This window comes from Phyllostomus hastatus, unplaced genomic scaffold (assembly GCF_019186645.2).
Source record: "Phyllostomus hastatus isolate PE091 unplaced genomic scaffold, TTU_PhHast_1.1 phas_scaffold_21, whole genome shotgun sequence".
Taxonomy (NCBI): domain Eukaryota; kingdom Metazoa; phylum Chordata; class Mammalia; order Chiroptera; family Phyllostomidae; genus Phyllostomus; species Phyllostomus hastatus.
The window spans coordinates 29,290,314-29,307,313 of NW_025334017.1; the positions used below are offsets into that span (position 1 = coordinate 29,290,314).

General features: G+C 45.8%; 1 protein-coding gene across 8 annotated transcripts in view; it reads right to left on the bottom strand.

Annotated features, from left to right (window-relative positions):
- The window catches only part of SYBU (syntabulin), a 68,667-nt gene that overhangs the window by 13,662 nt on the left and 38,005 nt on the right, over positions 1-17,000 (bottom strand). The gene's annotated exons all lie outside the window — the stretch shown is intronic.

Sequence of the window (17,000 nt, forward strand, 5' to 3'; positions counted from 1 at the left end):
CCTCTTCTGGGAAAGAGATGAAGAATGATCCCTGAGCACATATGACAGGAATGAATTTCACCTCCCAGCACAATTCTGGGAGGATTACGGTGGCAATTTATTAGGACAGAATGGGCTATGCCTTCCAGATTCCAGAGACTTTGTCTAATGATATAATGAACTCTAGAAGCTCCCCGGACTTAATTAGTTGCCTCTGAGAACTGCACTGGCTAAACTGTATTTACAATCTCAACGATTCGTGATTGGTAATGGTATCTAGTCCTGACAGCTTCATTTAGTCAGGCCTGTCTGCTAGTAAATTATCAGATCATAAATTTGGTTATTAAATCATAAACTTGGATGCTTTTAAAAAATAGATATTGTGGCTGAGGCTACCGGGTTTAAGATATTATTTCCGCCCTGGCTGGGTAGCTCAGTTGGTTAGAGCATTGTTCTAATAAGACAAGGTTGTGGGTTCAATCTCCAGTCAGGGCACATAAAGAATCCACCAATGAATGCATAAGCAAGTGGAATAACAAATCGATGTTTCTTTCTCTCAAATCAATAAATAAAATTTTTAAAAAAGGCATTTCCTAATATAAAGTTATTACTCTGAAATGCCCAATTTTCATTCCTTAAAAGATACACAATAGCCGTCAATCATAATTTAACCGTTTGCAGAAAAATGGAAATTCTTAAAGAGGAACAGTTGCTGAGAATCCATTGTTCCCACACGATGCCTTTGATCTGTGGTAATTATGGCCTCTACCTGAAGGGACAACTTTTTTCTACACTTCATCGCTACCGGAACCAAGTATATTGACTCTCATGTCTTTTCAGGGCCTAAGATCACTGCATTCCTGTACTTTTCGAATTTTTCTTCTGCGCATCTGAAAAAGATTAGAAGACTCATTCAGGACACCCAGGAGATGCATTCGGGACTATTTGAATAATATGACAGTGAAAAATATATAGGCCACTTTTCCACTATTTCGGCTTACGATTTGAAAAAAACATAAACAGTTTCCAGTTTGGTTAACACAATGTAAAGTCAATGCACTCTATTTAAGGGATACACAAAAAAGTCAGTTTTACTACATCATCTGATTACTAAGCAAGTTAACTAAGAGGAAGGCTGGAGACCTGAGGACCCCCATTCATCTATTAGTTGACAACAAAGACACAAGGAAAGAGAGGCACTCTTTATTCAGTTCCTTTAAACAGTGAATGCAGCAAGGTTAGTGCCATGAGCACTGCAGTTCAGAGGTCTTTGGGGTTACGAAGATCACACAAACACTGCACCTAACCTAAGAATACAGACTCTGAGTCAGACAGTCGGGTTCAAATCCCACATCTACTGCTCGTTAGATAGAACACATTAGCCATATTACTTCACCTCTCTGTGCCGCAGTTTCTTAATTGTGATGGGGTTAAAAAGACAAGCTTTATTATACTATATATCTCCTTTATAGATAATTTAGAATATAGCAATGGTCCAGAAAGAAAAATGTAGCTTATTAATGTCATCACCAAAAAAATTAGCTATAGTTAACCTTTGGATATATAACTATTCAGACTTCATACTTAATACATTGTCATGTAACCTAATTGTTTTTCTTTCAATATGTGAATATCTTTAGGGCACACCGCATGTTGTTTCATCAAATCAATGAATATGTAGGTTATTTCCAGTTTTCCTACTATGAGTAACAAACACTGTGTGCCGGAAACCATCCTAAGCATCCTCTACATATTAAATCATTCGTTTCTCATGCCAGAACAGCCCCGATGAAGCAGGGACAATTATCAGTCCCTTTTACAGGTAAGGCAGAGAACTGAGTGACACCAATATGGGGACACAGCTACTAAGAAGTGGAGCCAAGGCTGGGACCCAGGTCTTCGGACCCCAGGGCTGATATTCTTAAACACAGGCTAAGTGTTCAATGGGTACCTTGGGCAGACAACTTTATACCCTTGTCTGCTTATTTCTTTAGAACAAACTCCTAGAAGTAGAATTTTGAAGACAAAGGATAGGCTCAATTTAAACACTTTTCATATTTCAATATCATTAAATATTAAAGGCTTGCAATATTTAGCAGTTGCCCCATTTGTCTACGTGTAGACACCCAACTGGGCATCTCTGATGTCACAGGGGACTTGACAATACTTGAATGTCGAAGAGTCACGCCTGAAAAGATGAAGGGAATTTAAAATATGCATATCCAACTCATCCTCATCAATACTGTCTTTGTTCCTTATTAGTACTGTCTTTGATCAGCTGCTGTGGTTGGTGGAGCAGGGTTCCAGGAATGAGCAGGCAGGATGAACTTGACCTTTAAGATACTGTGTGGTGCCAGGCCTGATGCCTGAGCATCCTGCAGCTGAAGGCATTTCCAACCAAAAGCTACGTTCACTGGCCTCCAGAAATTCTGGTGGTGTTTCATCTGGTAGTCTTGCTAGACTACTGAGAGGAGTTACTTTATTCATAATGCTGATACTAAGCATTCTCTGCATATGATGGAAAGTCCAGGAATTAGAGAAGGAAAACTGGAGACAAAAAGAATATGTGCAAAAACCGATGGCTTATTTTTTAAAAGAACACTGACTGTGATGTGGTCTCTCAGGACATTATTAATTTTGCCTGCTTTCAGGATACAGTGGAGTCCTCATACATCAGTTCACCAAGGACCTCTGAGGACAGACCAATCCTGACATCTACAAAGCTGAATTAAGCCATTCTAACCAGAGATTGATGCAACCCCAAACCCTCCCTTATCCTTAGCGTGTCACCACAGAGCTATCAAATTAATTCAGGTTGGCCGCCAATAGCCCCACCTCAAACAGAGGCCACAAATTAAAAAAGAAAAAAAAACCCAAAGCCAGTTCCTTATCCCTTCATCCTCTCATGCCCTGTCCCCACCTGCAGATGCACAGATCTTTTATTTAAAGGTCTCTAGGGAGCAGAGATGAGCCATTTTCACTGAAGCCAAGCAGAGCTATTAGGGAGCAGCTGGGGCAGTGGACAGATGTAATTATACAAGACACTGTAAAAGAAGCTACTCTATAAAGCGGATTCAGAGCTGACTCTTAGCTGCAAAGCTTGGGTGGGGGGAGCAGCCAAGTAATCAAAAAAAATGCTACACAGAAAAAACAGGACTTTTGTTTCAGATTTTGCACACTATTCCTTGAACCTGCTCAGGTGGTTTATCTCAGAAAGGGAATATTTGATCAAAAGGCCAACCGATTAAAAAATATAGAGAGCTATTCTTATATTTCAAAAGAAGTCTTCCTAGAAATTGTGAATATCACTTCCATGTATATCATAATTTCTGAAAAGGTTTATCTTCATTCTGATTGACGTGCAAGGAATGGAGCTGCCATAAACATAACTTCCTTCCCCCCTAGCCCTCTCTCTAAAATTAAATAAATAAAATCTTAAAAAATAACATCTAGAGTTGCCCCTGGGTGAGAACCGTGCCTTCTCAGAGAGCCCCAGGGACAACGCACACAGATTCACAGCAGCGCTGTCCTGGCAGGGGCCCGCCCCGAAGCCAAGTAGCTCTGAAGGTCTGAGAAAGGGAGGCAGGGAGGGAGCGTGGGAGAGGAGGCCCCAGAGGGCCAGCAGGGTCAGAGACAGCTCCACCCAGTTCACTCCTTTATCTTGAACTGGCTCAGCCACCTGTCCTGGCAGAGACACAGGCAAGCCACCTGCCGACAAAGAAAACAGATGAATGAAGTGATAAAGGGGTTGTAAAGGGATTGCAAGAAAGGAGGAGGAAGTGGAAATTTCTGATCAGGGCAAAAGTTTATGAATTTCCCACAGGGACCCAGTATTCCTCTGCTTTACCCCCAGGGGAAATCAGGACAGTGCACTGGCCAATCTTAGTAGAAGCAGGAGAATGGGTGCTGTTTGGCTTTGTGAATGAGCACCCAACCTCCCAGGGCTTGCGCTCTTCATTAGTTATAAATATGTGGCCCTGTCAATTTACCAGAGAGAGCCAAAAGAAGAACGCTAGAGATCCATCAGTTCAACCAGAGGCCCATCAGATGCCTCTAACATTCTCCAGTGCCCCTGCCATGCATTACCCAGCATCACCAGAAGGAGGCGCCAACCTGAAAACTCACACACCCACAAAGTCAACCTAAAGAAGACGTTGTTAAATCCCGGCTCTACCTCTCATTACTTAATGTGCTATTGGCCAAGTGTTTTTAACCTCCCCAAGCCTTGGTTTCCTAATTTATGTATTACACATGTCCATACACGTGCATATGTGCATGTTTTTAAAGGTTAATTCATTGTTTATTCAACAAGAATTTATTGAGCATCTGCCACGTGCTTGACATGCTCATGAACATTAATCTTATAATTAATATTAATAATGCAATGAGTCTTAAACCTTACTGTGCATAGGATCACCTGGGAAGTTGAATAACAGGGCAGATTTTCTGGCAACACTCACAGAAGTTCCAGTTCAGAAGGTCTGGGGGGAACTCAGGAATCTGAATTTTTAATAATCTTTAATAATGGTGAGGAAGAGCGCGCCAAAGATAAGAGTACCTAGCACCTCTCTCCAGGGCCAGTCAAATACAAGGGCTTTCCTCAGTGGGAAGTGGAAGGTGAGTAAGCACAAGCTAAGGCACATAGGCAACAACAACAAAAAAGAATTAATTTACAGGCAAAGCATGCAGGAGCAAAGAGCTTCAGTATAGAGTGACCTGTCCCCTCACAGCTTGGCAGGAATGTCTACCTGGGCCGAATGCATTTTCAGAGGATTGGAAGGGAAATGGGACACAGAGAAGGCACAGGTTGTTCACAACTGGGCAGTTCCAGCCACACTCGTGTGCAAAAACATTGGTTTGTAAAGTGTACTGGAGACTTAACGGTTAAGCCGAGATTTGAAAGTCCTTCCAATCCTGTTTGAAAGAGGAGGGACCCCCAGTTTAGAGTTAGGGGTCTTGACCACCATTTGGTCGAAAGAAACCCCTCATGATCCAGCCTGCTCTCCATCTGGGTTATCCCATCATCCCTAACTTGCTGCCTTTGGTGTGGTCGATGTGTCCATGGCTGACGTGCTGAATGGCACCAAAGGAACTTGCATCCCCTCCCACATTGAGTCAGCATTGGGCACGGCCCCTTAGGCAGGTTAGCTAGAAGGCAGCCCTGTCCCCTGCTGCCCTTCACTGAGCAAGTCTGGGAAGGGCTCCATCCACAGTGTCCATGAACTTCATGCACATCGATTATTTTAGGGCCCTGGAAATAAAAATAAAAACACCCTGAAGAATTTTTCAGACTCTCACATGTTCTTTCCCCTTGATTTCTTGACGAATATCCTGTACTAAACTGAATTTCTGCTCCTTTAAAAAGCTAGCTGGAGAGCCTACTGCTTCTATTTAAAGAGAAGTGTTTATCCAGTGTTTACCATAATGAGGTGCCTGCCCTCATTTTGTCTGGCAAGAAAACCTAAATCGGGGAAAAGCAGCAGTTGGGGTGCGGAGGTGGGTTCAAAGCAGGGGTGTCACTGTGCGGGTGTGAATAGCAGGAAGGAGGGGATGGGGGTAGGAGAGGGAAATGGAGACTGAGATGCCACCAACACCTAGAAGTCAGGGCAGGGCTAGGGCCTGTCTGTGACTTAAAGTAGAGATCATAAGGGAGAAGGAAGGGATGGCTCTCTTGGGAAGTCACCTCATTTTCCATTTTTCTCAGTGACATGGTGCTGTCTGCAAGCAGTGTGGGACCACGAGTGGAACAAAACACCCACTCATGAGGAGAAAGATGACATAATTTACAACTCACTGCAGAGACATGCAGTGAGGGCTCTAACACGTTTTTTAAACTCTCACTTCTGTCCTTGAGTGCAGCTCTTTACATGGACTCTAAGCCTAACAGTCTTGACTGCCTCTCCTCATCCCTGTCATCGCAGGGGGCGGCCTCCAGGGCACAGCAGACTATCTGCTGTCCACACACGGGCTTCCCCCCGCCCTTGGCAGCAGCCCCCGGTGTCACGGTCCACAGTCGACACTCAAGGGGGTCCACAGCTGCTCGCTCCCATGACTTCCTCAGCAGCGCTGACCTTCACCTTCGCTCCACTTAACAGTCTGCCTGCAGAGTCCCATCGCTGGACCTTGTCAGCACTCGGCCATGCTTCACTCCTCGTATCTGACATCCTTTCCCCAGCCACCACAAAAACCGGAACGCTGACGCGAACTTACGGCTGTCTCCCTCGTCCTGCTCACCAGTTGCTTGCCTTCAGTTTTACAAAGAATGATCTCATCTGTGTGTATTCTCAGGAGGTGGATTTGCTTTCTACTTTTTAAAAAATAACAGGTCATCGTGATATATGTAAACTCTTTGGGGGCAATTTTCACTCAAAATGATATGGGGAAAATTCTCAGTATAACTGCAGTGCACTCACTTGACTGCTATATAATATTCCATTTGAATGACCTGTACCGCAATTTATGTCTTCATTCTCCAGAGGGTGAGAAAATGAATCAGGTTTACTTCACTCACTCATCTAGCTAGATTTTCCATTCTGATAAACATCTATTTGCATTTCCAGAGACACAAGTCTCCTTAAGAATGGAATTGCAAGAGTAAGCCTACTTTTACACAATGTGTTCTGTGGGCAAAAAGAAGGGCTCTGTGGGTCCTTATGGCCCTTTCCCTCTCACTGTGATGTACGATTGGCATTAAAGGCAAAACCAGCATCTCTGCGTTAACCTATCTCAGTATTAGGATTCAACATGCCTACGGTGACCTTTGGTCCTAGGGCTGTTCTGACCCTGAGTAGTCCTAAAAGCTCAGGAATTACCTGATGCCCTTTGGGTTTGGCTTGAGTCACTCCATGGCCTTTCGCCCTTAGCCTTGGCAATGAGACCAGCTGACCCAGAGTTACCAAATCATGCTGACCCAGAGTTACCAAATTATGCTGAGGGGGTAAAAAACAAAACAAAACCCTGTCCTAGGGTGGGGAGGACAGGGGACAGCTGGCTGCATCCCTGTGAGCATGTGCCACTGCTTAACGCAGCCCAGAACTTTGTTAAGTACCTGGTACCTGGTTCTAAGGCCAAACCCTCACCTCAGTCACAAGTGAGGGAAATGCCTGAGTTTTCAAACAGGCCCCAATGTTTCAGAGAAGGGGACGCAACTGTACACAGGTCTCTGGATTAGAGGGAAACTGATATGCTTTAGAAACGGGAAAGCCGAAGGCATTATTTCTGTCTTTCGATTTGCATCTAAGCATCTAGGCGTCAGATGTGACGTCTGTTGCTTCAGAACATCCTGTGAACTTAAATAAGTAGGTCTGTGGAGCAGGTCAGGCAATTACAGGGTAGATTGTAACCCATCTGCTGCTCCTGAACTCACCAGGCATCTTCTCATGCCTCTAAGACAGCCACTGGCTGAGTGTGGCCCCAAAGGGGCAGCAGTGGTCTCACCTGGGGACTCCTCAGGTTCTCAGACCCCACCCGGACCTACCGAGTGGGTACCGAGTCAGCGACTCAGAGGCCGGGCTGCAGCTCAGGCATCTGGGTTTTAATGAACCTTCAGGTGTCTAAGGTTGGAGAACCTCTGCTCTGAGACCCCTCTGACTGAGACCCCTCGCCTAGCAGCTTCTGGAGCAGCTGCCTCTGAGAAAGGGGGCCGCAGGCTTGACTGTGACTTAAAATACAGCTGCCCACCATCGCACACATTGGGGGAATCACTGTTACATGTTCCACATTCAAAATCAGTCCATTTCTTCATTTCCTTGGCACAGCACTGGGGGTCACTAGCCATGCCGCCGCTAACTGGCAGTCCACATTTGACAGCTGTGGTTACAAACCAAGTTCTTGCATTGGATGATTCCGAGTTCAAATATCACATTTTCCTTTAATGACAGTGTGACTCAGGCAACTGCTTCACTTCTCAGCCTCAGTTTCCTCACTCTAAAAAGAGTGCCTGTCGCACGGGATCACTGGAAGGGTTAAATGACATGGTAGGGAGTGGTGTAAGTCCGCAATAAGAATGCACCGTCATTACTGGCCTACTTTCCCGTGTGTTTGGTATGTGTTGGCAAACACTAAGTTTCTCTAAGATTTCTTGCATGTAAGCACCACACACTGTCTCCTAAATGTGTGAGTTTTTTTAAAATACTGTGACTTAAGAAGGGTTTATTACATGACTAAACTCTAATTGAAGTGATAAATTTCACTATAGGACATCTGGCTTCTTTCTGTACTGGTCAGAATGGCCTATTATATTCACATACTTTCAACGTGTTTTACATGCATTCTCACTGAATCCTCACATCAAACGTAGGAGAGAGGCACAATTTTATTCCCATTTTACAGATGAGAGCAGGCAAGAGCAGGTCCCTTGCTCAAGGTTACACAGCTCGTGAATAGTGTAGCTGGGATTTGAAGGGCCAGCATTTAGGCCTCAGATCTATCACACCAATGAATGCATCCGAATATGCCTTAAATGTTAATAACACACACCTGTGTGGAACTTCCAACAATTGGGAATTTTTTGGTTTCCCCATAAGTGTATGCTTTGGCAGAGCTGTCACTGAAACCCTTGAAAATTCATTTACAGTCTGCAGCAGGGGTCGTAACAAGATGATTACCACTTTGCTCTACTGGGCATTGCTTACCAGAAAGCAAGTAATAAGGGAACACGGACCACACGAGCAAGGAGACACTCTTTTTTTTTTTCCCTGTGGACCCCTGGGGCTGAGCCATTCGCCTCTCTTCAACAGAGATAATAAGACTGAATCTCCACTCTAAGTGAAAAGTTAACATACTGTGAATACACCTAGAAGTATTGCTATTTTAAAACACCTAGCAGAAAGGGCTTTTCATGGTGTTGTCTGAGGGCCAGACAACAGTGTCGCCTGGACTGCTTGCTGAAATACAGATTCCTGGCTCCTGCCCCAGATCTGCTGCCTGAAATTTCCTCTAGTCATTCCCATGAGCCACATTTTTTACAAATCGCTCAGGGGATCTTTCATGCACACTGAAATTTGAGAACCAATATAGCAAATAGTTCTGGTTTTCAATATTTAACTATAAATCACAGCCACCATCTCAAATCTGTCTGTTTAGGAACTCGGTGATCGGGCTGCTCCTTCCCACGGTGAACACTCCCCCGCCCCCCAGGCCGTAGTCATCCCTTCCCCCACCACCCCGAGTTAGGACACGGTCACTCCCTCCGTCCCAGCTGCCGGTGTGGCTCTGAGCACTCCATCTTCCACCCCGCTCCTGAGCCATTAGGCGATTTACCTGGGGGCACCCTTTAACAGCAGCCCGTGTCCTTAAGATAAAGCCCAAACTCCACAGCATCGTTTACAAGCCCTTTACGATCTCTTCTGCCAGCTCCGCGGTGCCCTAGCGGCACAGTACGATCGCCGCTTTCCAAAGGCGAGGCATTGCTCTCTAGACGCCCTGTTTTCACACCCGCTATTCCCTCCACCTGGATTATTGACCTGTCCCTCTGGGCCAAGCTAGCTTAGCTGCTACCTGTCCTTCAGGTCACAGGTTAGCCTCCGCCTTTAACTCCTTCCGGAGGGGAACGAGGTGTCCCTCCTACGCGCTCTTGCTCACCCACAGCTGAACAAGCATTTATTACATTGCACTGCAATGTCCCAGCGCACTGTCAGCTCCTTCAGGGCCATCATATCTCGTGTCCACTGCAGCATTTAGCGCACACACAGTAGGTGCTGTCACCTTAAAAGATTTCAAAGCATGAAAGGCCCCTCCACCCTTGGCATTCAGCAATGGTTCCCAGAAAGGCTCTCTACGGACTTGCCTTCCTCTGTCTCTCCCTTTCGGTTGGGTTGACAGATTGCTGCTGTTGACAATCAGGATAAATATTCCCTCCACTCCCGCCTCCATCCCATATGCCCAAGTTTCTTACAACTCATTTTCAGACTAAAACTGAACATGCGAAAACCTGGAAAGACCTCTGTCTCATTGATCTCTGTATTCCCAAAGCCAAGCACAGTGCCTGGCACACTGTCGACTTGGAAGGATATTTACCGAATGAGGAAAGGAAGGGCACTCAGAGAAATTACAGAGATGCTTGTGGAAAGAGCACCACTAATTTTTGAGAAATCTCAAAAGGAGGAGGTAGCAGGTTGGAGGTTGACAAAAATGTACAGACTCTCAAAGAAGAGAAAACAATAAATTCTGAAGATCACAAAGTGCTAACTTGAGTGTTCCTGCCCATGAAATTGTAGAAAAGGCCCCTTAACATGGCAAGGAAGCGTGGCAAGAGTTCACTGATGGCCAGATAAGAAAAACAATTCACGTCCTTTTCTGACGCAGTTAGGCTTGTGGCTGCCACATGCACAGCACGTGTGGAATTCAGTGGGCACTCTGTCAAAACACTCATGAAGAGTCACGTGAGCAGGGCTGGTCTGTGCACTCAGTGACAGCCCTGCTGCACTCGATGACAGCACAGTTCAGTCCCCAACGGATGCTGACTAATGGATTTAATGGATTGCCTGTCAACCTCGAGGGAAATCTCTAGTAACGTGTCACCTGGCCCCATCCTTGTCCTGATCCCACTTAACATGCTTTATTAATGACACGAACGAAAACATGGGAGGCACGGTGTTGATGGCAGCCCGCATGTTACACCAGCCTTGAAGACTCCACTAATATGACCGATGACGGAGTTGGGTACCAAGGTTACTAGCCGCTGTGGACTAAAAACCCGATCTGTCAGGAACTCTCCATCGGCTCTTTCCTTTAGTCCTTCCTCTCTAAGGCATACAGGGCGTGAGCGAGGAAGCCGAGGTCCTGGGTGGAGGCGAGATGTGTGCCGAATCACAGAACCGGTAGCCAGCAGAGCTGGCTCGTCTGACTCCAGGCTCTGCTTTCTTCTTTGCCCACGCTGCTTGGTACCTCGATCAGAATTTGCAAAGATCTAAGAATTAGAAGCCACGATGATAGTCATGGCACTCAACTGAGCCCATTTCCAAGACGTGTTGAACCTTGCATACACTAAGGCACTGGTCGGAGTGGGGGGTGTGGTCATGGAGAAGTACAGTTCTGGTGTTCAAGGCTCCTTTAAGGAGATGAGCTGCACACACAGACAACCAGGATATGCGGCAAGAAACACAGAATAGGAAGAAATACTCTCAGTGAGGGTGACAGGAAGACGGCAGGGAATGTGGCACGGGCTGACGCCACCTGAGATGGGCCTTGAGTACCAGGCAGAATAGGACCACATGCTGGAGGGGCAGAAGGGAGCAGACCTGAGGTGAAAGGGATGCCATGAACTGAAAAATGGAGGGAAAATCCACCGTGAATATTTATAATACAGTGAATCCCTTGTTCAGTGACCAGATGAGAAAATGCAGCCAAAACGGGGAGTGGTACACAGAGAGCTGAAGAATGTGAACACTACTCACACAGCTACACAGAAGCAGGGAATCTATGCTAAGGGCATTTACTCTGAAGGCAAGAGGGAGCCATAGCACGGCTTGAACAGGCGGCTAACAGGAACAGATGCTTTATGGAGATACTGAGGCAGCGGTATCTGGTGGAGGGCCTGGCGGCTGGAGGGCAAGGCAGGTGACTAGCACAGTTGGGAGGTGGGTTGCACAGAGAGGAGGAAGCCCAGACCAGGGAGTCCCCTTGCACACAGCTCTTAGGTTCACTCAATTAACTGCCCAGGTTCAAAACCACTGAAAACCCCAGGTCACTAAAGGATTTAAAACAGTAAAACAGAAAGTAAGTTCAACATTAAAAAACACCACATCTTGCACTGGCTGGTATAGCTCAGTGGATTGAGCACGGGCTGAGAACCAAAGGGTCGCTGGTTCTATTCCTAGTCAGGGCATGTGCCTGGGTTGCAGGCCAGGCCTCCAGTTGGGGGTGAGTGAGAGGCAACCACACATTGATGTTTCTCTCCTTCTCTCCCTCCATTCCTTCTCCTTAAATAAATAGATACATAAATAAAATCAATCTTAAAAAAACCCCCACATCTTATGTGATGTACTCAACTGCAGTGCTAATGGCATAAAAGAATGAGTGAATAAAGATATGTTTTCAGTACAACCAAAAACTGGAAAAACAAAACAGGAATTACCTCCATGAAATGAAAGGAAGAAAACATCTCTCATATTGCCTGAGGACTATGTGAAAAATTTAATAATCTAATCAGAATGGATTGAGATACTCCGAGATCAATGCCAGATTTACCACTGTGCAATCCGTCTTTAATGCAAATATTTTTTGTTTGCAAGGACAAGTGTCAATAAAATGTAGCAAATAAGCTGGGTAAATTCAGGCAATTCCTGGCAACTGTGCAGAGTGTTCGAACAAAAGCAAGTGGAGAGATGGAAGGCCTCATGGGGTTTGTTTTAATTCAGACATGTGTTCACGGAACTCACATGCGCATTGGGGAGGAAGGGGAATAGTGAAGTCATGTGAAAATGTTTCCAGGAGAAAACCTGGCAGCACAACAGAGAATTCTGGATCAGGAGACGGGCTTGTAGGAAAACAGGTGCAAGGCAGGTGGACCACTCCCACCCTCCTGCCCCGGGACACCTGTTCAAGTCTCGGGGAGCCTAGTGCCAGCCCCGGGAGGTGACTTCACCTGGGACGCTACACACCCACCGTGGCCTTCCGGAGTTGCCAGCTGGGCTGCCAGCAGTGAGCTCCTGCATTTCACCTCACACCATTGTTTATCAACTGAAAACTATTTGAATTCTCAAGCTTCTGAACACAATGTTTCTGAATGTCCCTCTGAAAAAGTTCTCCTCTAATTCTTGTGTGCTTTGTAGCATTTCAAAAGAATGGAGCACACCCACGGTTAGATTATGCTCTGTACCCAAATCATGCTCTGAATTTCCATGGACTTGCTTAAGGGAGCCTTCCCCAGGGTCTCAGCTCAAAGTGACATCTGGCACAGAGCACTCCGTCCCAGGCCAACCCTTTGCTCGTCCAACTACTCTGCCCCACCCCCCACACAAGTTAACTTTTAAATTCAAGTGGACTCAATGTTCTCTGTTCTCTCCACCCTCCGATGTTCTATGAAAAGCCAAAGAAGAATGGAAAAGCAAAGCAGACCATTACAAAAATGTGAAGGCCACTCTCTTTAGGACAACTGGGGGGTTTGTGTGGTGGTACAATGGAGAGAGGTGAAGTAGAAAATGGTAGTTTGGAAATACCCCCAAACAATTAAAGAATGCATGACTAATTTCTGGAGTCTACATAAAATTGTCCCCAAAAGACAAAAGTAACAAGGCTCAAAAGGAACAAACCCGCTGGAGTGGAATTCCAATCTCCCCGTGGCAGGCAGAGTTGCCAAAATACCTCTGGGCTCTGGGGCCCGGCCATCCACTTGCAAATGTGTAGCAGCGGCACCTGCTAAGCTACAGGCACTGTGCTAATTATGAAAACACGAAGGCAGAGAAAACACAGCTCCTTGTTTAAATTTTACATTGCATTCCAGCATATTTTTAGCAACGCATTCCTAAGGTTGTAAAATTATGTTTGAGTGCAAAGAAATGATAAAACCCACATTTTGATGCGGTGGTTACCTCTTGGGGGAGACAGAGAATAGGATCTGGGAGAGCCCACAGGCAGTTTTGGCGGTGGAGGTGGTGGTGGTGGTAATTCTTAAAGTGGAGTGTGAGGTCACAGTGTCTGCTGTATTACACTGCATAGTTTACATATGTATCATATAGTCTTTTCTGCATCTCATTAGATATATAATAAGTAAAAAGAAATAACAGAACTATCAAAAATGAATTCAAAACAAAAGATAATAAAATGAGAGAAGGAAGGAAAGAAGAAACACATGATCCATGTCCTAGAGATGCTGACATTCTAGTAGAGAAAAGTCATTCTAAAAGATAGTTGTTAAATATAACTTGGTAACCATAACAAAGAAGATGTGTTTTTTAAAAAAGCCTCTAAGTGCATGGCATGTAAGTTAACAGCAATGATGTGCAAAGTTCAGATCCCCGAGTGTCTGCTAACTTAAAAACCTGGTTTTACCCTTTTTAAGTGTTAATACAGCGGTACTTCCTCTGGACCGCTTCCCAGACCCTCCAAGTCTGGGTTCCCTGGTCCTCCTCTGTGCATTCTGGCACCCTGTACTCCCCCTGACACATGTCCCACAGGCACAGGGAGTCCCTGTTGTACTATTGTGTCCCAGTGTGTGGCTTACTGTCAGGCACATGATAAATCTTTGTTGAGAAAAACAAACGAGTAGCATTACTGGGTTCAGTTCTGTTAAAATGACGGCTGAAACTACAGAGACAAGGAAGGCTGGAAATGCTACATCGGAGAATCCCATCCCAAACTCAAAAACGCCCCAGCTGAGCATGGGCGAACCCCCTTGCTGCCCCTGGGAAGCTGGGCTTGGCAGGACACCAGCAGACAGCACTGCCTGCAGACCCAGCACCCTGCTCTGCATGCACCAGCGCTTCTCTGCCTGTGGCGCAGATCCTTCACTTCTTCCACCAGCCAGGAGGGGACAAGCATTGGATGTCAGGCAGTCACCCTGTATCGGGTTCAGGCGTAGCCTTTCAAGAACAGTCAGGCCCGCCAGTAGTCCCGGCAGAAATCAGATCCTCCTGGCAGAGGCTCGCAGAGCCTGCCTATCTCAGCCACAGGGGTGAGGACAAGAAGCCAAAGACTCAGGAAGATCCAGTTTCTCTGAATAATGTTGCTGCCACACAAGACGAGAGGCATCTTTCCCTCTGGAGCTGCCATGAACGCCCTCTGATGAAAAAGAACTTGACGAACAGAACTGCGACCCAGAGCTCAGAAGGACCTGACCTGCAACTCATGACAGCAGCACCCAGCACCTAATACGCACGACAAGCTGTGCGCCGTCAGACCATGCACCTGTATGACCACATCAGTGGAAAGAAAGTGGGGCATTGTTTTGGCCACAGACCAGCTGAGTATAGATGAAAGGTCACCACGGCAGCGGGGGATGTTGCTAAGCACTTCATTTTTGCCTTGGAAGAGGCTTATTTTATTCTGGGTTGTTTCACTGAGTGATATCGCACTTGAAATCATGTTTAGCCAAATGGATGTAGCATTTATGGACATACATCACTTGCAAGCTCTCTGCCTGCAGAGAGCACGTTTTCAATCACATCCTACAAATGTCCTCCCCGGCTTCCTTCCTCTCAAGCAGTCAGGCCCTTGATGCACACGCCTTGGTCTTTCCAGGGCAGACAGATGGAAGGAAGAGAACATGGCAGGCAGAAGAAATGGAAAATGAAAATGACATTGAAATAAAAGTAAAGCTGCAAAATGTAATCTGGGTCAACTCGTCATGCATTTGAAAGCCAGCACCGGCAGGCTGTGCACATGTGGCATGGGGGTTTATACTTTTCTTGGCTCAGCCGTCACATGGAATTAGTACAGGAGGAAACATCCCAGCGTGGGGCCTATTTTTATACAGATTAATCAATCATGTCCCATCTCATCCTCTCCCATCAGTCCCTAAACTTTCAACTTAATGAAACTGTTCTCATTTCAAAGTATGTCATTACTGACCTCTGAACGGAAATCCTTTCAGGGAAGGAAGTGAGCTTAAAATTTGAACCTAGATTTTTAATTGTCGCATTTTAAATTTGTCATAAATATTAACTGACTGTCACTCAGTGGCCTGGCCCCTTTTTATCTCGCATGTCCCTCGTGGTGTCCCACATCACTGTTGTGTTACTGGCAGCAAAACTAACTGGCAAACATTTCATTACCAAAGTGTACAGTGGTTTAGCAAAAGCATACAGCCACACACTCGAAGAGAGAAAACTCACTGTGCACCTCCCATTTCATTAGCTACATTTTCAGGAGCATGAAATGCCATCATTCCCATCAGAATGCCACCCACAGAGTCAGGTTCCTAGTAAGGATTTAGGAGGAAATTTGATAGGCCGAGTGGGGTCAAACCAAAAAACTACCCAAGCTGTCAGTGACGGTCTCTCTGGACTACACGGCATTGTAAAAATGACAACGATACGTGTGGCAGGCACAACACAATGGCAGCTAGTACGTCCTGAAGGCCAGGTGCCATTGATTAAGTCATTGAATTTTCAAAGCAGCCTTATATTGTCGGTCCTGTTATCATTCCACTCTGCAGATGAGGAAATGGCTTCAGAGAGGGGCTCAGATATTTTAAGGCTGAAAATAAGCACTGTGCTTGGCTGGTTTTCACAGACAGACACACTGAGAAAGGGGAAGGGGCCTGGCATTACAAGGAAGGTAAAACACTTTGGAGTGTCACAAGCACTGTTTCCAGTCTGCAAAGCCAGGGTCCCTACGGAGCTGACTGGGTACCCTTGTTCATCTGGTGGGTGGCAATTATATCTATAAAATATAAAGGCAAGGCAATGACCTAAAACTTGACCCCAATGCCACAGTCAGAGCCAGAGCCGTCGTCAGTACGCTCACATTCTCCAAGGGTGGTGACTTTCCCCCACCGTGGGCAATTAAAGTTGACCCATGACTAACAGCTGGAAAAGATGACATGGCACTGCTTGTCCTGTGCCTGCATGGTCATGAGTACAGAAAATAAAATTACAACCTAGCGTAATACTCTGTGCTTACTCCTTAATACGATCAAAATGAGTCGCTATTCTACCAATCCAGGACATGGCCTGCTTTTCCTTTACTGCTGCTAGATGCCAGGTCTCTTCTCTGCACCACCTAAAAATCCAAACTTTACACAGTTTTAAAGTTACTGAACTGGAGTTGAGGTTACCATATGTATCATCTTTCTTTTGTTTCTACTGATTAGTTGTCACACCACCGGCGTTCCTCATTTGCCCAGCAGATGAACATCCCTTTAAGATGACTCATGTGCTTTACAACATTGCAAACCCAGCCCCTTATGCTCTTGGAATGTACAGTAGAGAGGAAACGTCAGATCAAATCAGTGAATAAAAGGAAAACTCTTCCACATCCCACTTGCATGGATGTGGCAGAGTTTCAGAGTTTCTAGTGGATGCCACGTGACAAAAGGAAATTAACACGGGCTGCAGAGATGTGCTCGGAATAATTTCCAC